Raw genomic sequence first — 4,623 nt, 5'->3', positions numbered from 1 at the left:
ACGTGTGCTCTTGCGTGATATAATATACGACAAAAATTGTGTTTTATTTATAAAACATTTTTTGTTAATAACTTAAAATAATGACTAAAACCTTTTTTGAAGATCACTTAGGGCCATGACTTTAATAGTATATATGTCAAAGTCAAGACTAATGAAGGTGATCCCCTGATTGAAATATTTATCTATTACATTTTCATCATTTGATCTTAAAAAATGGCTTTTTCATAGGAATCGCAGAAAATCCTTTTAAGGGCTTTTATTTTAGCCCAAATTAAAGCTTTTGACAAAATTTCATTGAAATCGGAGGTGGGTCGTTTTCGGAAGTTTATCCGCGCGCTTTCTTGAGGGTAACATATTTATGAGTGTGTTAGCTGTCCGAGCTAACATATCGCGGGAGAAAGATGCAAGATTGGCTTTAAATCAGGTCAACTCAAGTGGCCGCGAGTGGCAATATTTTCAATCTTTTGGAGTGAAATTCACTCCAGAAAATTTAGAGAATTAACATATAATATTCGAATTCGATGAATATTCACGCTTGGAAAGCAACGAACATGGAATATACAAATGAAAATAATTAGTTACACGCGTACTTTCCGACAATTATATAATTAATGACCGTATATATCATTGCTATGACATAAGAAATTCTAAGCGACGTTGTATATAATAAAACTCGTTCTACAATTGCGTAAACGTAATTGTAGTTGTAGTTGTAAGAATTAATTACAGTAGAATATTTTCCTTATATTTTTCGCATCGTATTATCGCGTCAATACCGAATCATGTTAACCACATTAACTATATTATATTATTATACTCTTATCATTTATACACTATATGTAATATTCATTTCGAGTAGACTTTAATAACAGCAGTTTGCTGATGTCTCATTCTTTGTGTTTACTCACTGCTTTCTTTGCGCTTTATCTTACTCTTACTTGTATACCTCTCTATTTTTCTTGTACAGTAGAAATAAAGAATTATTAATATTATATTCGATTGTGATTGATCAATTCTTACAACTACATTACGCTTATTGTAGACCGAGCTTTATAATATATATATGCACGTACATGACATACTGCATGTTTACCAAATCTCTTGCACGTGGAGCGCACAAAATAGTTGTGACTTGAACGGTCTCGCGGCTCGTGCGTAAAACCATTAAGAATTAATGTCATAAGTGAATCCCACCAACTTGGCGCGTACGTTTAGAGGAAACGGACATAGAATCATTTTCAGGTACGTATTTTCCGCTTTTAAATTCATTACCATTACATTAACAATATCCTTTACCCTTCCTTTCATCTTTCGGTTTTTTCCTCTTCCCTTCCTCTCTCACTATTCCCCTTCTTTGCTTCCTCCTGCTTACGAGATAAAGATGGCGTTATATGCTTAAGCTCACATTATACAGACAACTCTCAAGTTTGACTTGTATCGAAATAAACGCAGAGCTGCTGTCCACTGACTGTCATTGCAATAATTTATACAAAGTGTTACACGGACTCCTTAAGGTATTTTAATTTTAATCTAAGCTTAATTCTATTTTATGTTCTTTTTACCGTGTGGACTAGCATTTTCATTTTATTGTACAATATATTCTACATAGAATTTCCAAATACTTAATATATTATTTAAACCGCCATAAAATCGGGGAGATTGATGTTACACACTGTAATGTACTTTCACGCGGATTTACGCATACATCTAACTTGAAGATTTGCGCCTCAATCTAGTTCATATATAATGTAATAATTTCAAATGATATTAGTATTCACATTTTTATATTGTCAGACCGTTAAGATGACCGTATTTGTTTGTACATTATTTTTATATTGTCAGACCGTTAAGATGACCGAATTTTGTTTGTATAAGATTATGTATAAGTAATATTTTTTTGTCTTAACATTGAGAATGATCCTATTTGGATCGAAACGATATCTTATCTGATTCAAAAGTTATTTTTACTCGGAGCATCAAACACGAGCATCAAACATTTGGCTCACAGCCCTTCTTATTAATTTTTATTTATTGAGCAGGATATTTTCAATTTTATTTTATTTTATTTTATATTATTTTATTTTTGCGCCGACCCAGTATCCTGGTGCCGCGGGCTATCGACATGTTACGGGCGAAGTCCGCATGGTGTATACAGTGTCGGCATTGCTCGGGCCGGCCAACATTGTACAACGCGATTAGGTAAAGTCTGTGAAAATGGTTTATTTAGCGGACATGGTCCAGTTTTATGTGGGCAAAGTCATTACTGCCCATCCAACGTTGGTGCAGTGTCAGCTACTATTATTTTATTGCGGACTTCGCCCGTAACAGACATAATTAATACGCAAGCATATGTTAGCGATTCTTAAATATCTGTTATAAACTACGTTTGTCTTGCGTGACGTAATTAATATATCCATATAGTAAAAATGAGTAGTGTCACTGTTATACCAGCAGTGCCACTCTACATTTCAGTAGTTTTTTTACTGCACTAATAGTTCATTTTTCCGCGGGGTAATTTCACATGCATCTCAATTGCCGCGCTACGTTGCACAAGGTCATTAATAATTAATCCGTCGATATGTATGCGGGAGACTGAGAATAATAAGAGCCTGGTAATGCGTGTTTCAATAAACGTTATGTAACTTTCGCCATTGCGTTACGTTCTACATTTTCCGCAAAATATCTCGACGAATCCGACAATCCGCTTTGCCGCCGCAAGTTGATATCGATATTTTCCGACATTCATTTCCTCGCACGCTCGCCACCCAATACCTACATCCGTTAATTCTTCATTTTATACACAATAACCTCGACTGTGACATGTAATGTACTCAACAAAGCAACCGGCGACTGCACCGTGACCCGTCTTTTGTTGATTCTAATAAGGCATCCCCGAGGTCGGGGAAGCGTTGGTTTTGTCGGTGCAGAATACGCCGGGCGCGATTAAACCCGCCGGATGAATCGCGATCTTACCCGGAAGTTTATCAGATGTTATATTCCACGAAAGGGTTGATGCATATTCGAAATTTCGAAGATTTATCGAGCCCCGTAAACCCATCAAGACTCTTCTAACGTCAAACTTGACAAGCCACCCCGGGGCGATCAAGGCGCGGAGAGTTTGCACGAGTTCTTCTTTCGACGGCGGCCGCGACGGTTCTTGCAAACTTTTTTGACATATATTTGTCGAGCGACATTCCACGAATTTTTCCCTCGTCGATGATGGAATTCGCTGTTCTTTCGAAGCAAGCTCGCATGCGGTTGCATACAGACGGGGATGCATGTCGACGTGCATACCCCCAGTTGCGGAGTGCGGCGCAAGTCGACGACGTCGCCGCGGCCTTCGGAAGATTTGCGGCCACGCGCGCGGCTCTCTCCCACGCCGCGAAAACACGCCGCCGGAACGAACAATAAACGTCGATAATTATTTGATAAATTAATTCTGTACCATACGTATTGAATAATCGCCTGAGAGAAATAACGCGCTCGCGCAGCATGGTTACATTTACATCGTACATCATAAATCACCGGCGCGCTGCAACCGACACGATTTTGCATGTAGCTACGCACGGGCCGCAAGATATTACATTTTGAAAAATATAGAATTACTGGAAATGGAAATACGAGTGCGAAGGAAATGGAATTGTTGCACGAGGCGAAAGGCGAGCTATGAAATTTAATATCATGTTAAAATTACGAGTCGCCGAACGTCTTTATTTTACTGTATTTTACAAAATATTTCAAGCGAAAATAGATCATTTATAAAATATGGATATTTATAAATGGATCATTAATTAAAAATCATTAATTAATTAAAAAATGGATCATTTATAAAATATATATGGATATTTATAAAATCGCGATGGTCGTGCTAATTCTCGGGATGGCTATCTGCGCCGATTGAATAATTGCATTCATATATAGGTAATTAAAGAGCTATTGCAGTCATTAATCGCAATCATTGGCAATTTGCTACACAAATTACGGAGTCACGTTAGCGGTAAATGTCAATGTTTTCTAGTAATTACATTAATCGTATATACATATATTTCGATTTAAATGAAGTAACGCGCTATCGTAGTTGTGAATTAGTGAAGATCTAATGGCTTGTTTTACGTAATAGTAAAAAAAGGTAAAAAAAATATATCATACGCTCATCACCACGTTGATTGATCTTGGGCTAGCGCTGAGAGTGAGTAATGTAATTACAATGAATTGCATGTGAAATAATACAGACGTCTATGAAGTCATAAGTATATTTCAATATAAGTGCGAAAAGCATGACTAAAGATGCTTCGCACCTTTACAAACAATATTTACGAACAATATTTTATTATAAAATGCACCGTGGCTTGCATACTAGTGCGAAAAAGATTCACTTTTTGCATGCTAAACAAGCATAACAAACAACATTTTTTGTGCATGTATTACAAAAATATAATTATTGTTGGCCGGAGTCTTAATTACGAAGTCCTCCGTATTACTTTTATTTTACATATAATATAGAGGATTTCTACACGGAGAGAATTTTTTTTTTAATTTACCCTGCAAATCATGTTAATTGTGGAACAATATTTAGGCAAATTTTACTGTGCACTACAATAAATTTTATTGTATTTTACTACT

At 36.3% G+C, this 4,623-nt stretch overlaps 1 protein-coding gene across 1 annotated transcript in view; it reads left to right on the top strand.

Moving 5' to 3' along the window:
- The first annotated feature begins 1,409 nt into the window (after positions 1-1,409).
- The window catches only part of LOC105452783 (tachykinin-like peptides receptor 99D), a 16,758-nt gene continuing 13,544 nt past the window's right edge, over positions 1,410-4,623 (top strand). Inside the window, exon 1 of the mRNA XM_011694193.1 lies at positions 1,410-1,514. The gene's annotated coding sequence lies outside the window, so the exon portion shown is untranslated. The remainder of the gene's footprint in view (positions 1,515-4,623) is intronic.

The sequence above is a fragment of the Wasmannia auropunctata genome, unplaced genomic scaffold (assembly GCF_000956235.1).
Source record: "Wasmannia auropunctata unplaced genomic scaffold, wasmannia.A_1.0 LD336026.1, whole genome shotgun sequence".
Taxonomy (NCBI): domain Eukaryota; kingdom Metazoa; phylum Arthropoda; class Insecta; order Hymenoptera; family Formicidae; genus Wasmannia; species Wasmannia auropunctata.
Note: the sequence above shows the minus strand (reverse complement) of the source record. Positions and strands in the feature narration are given on the sequence as shown.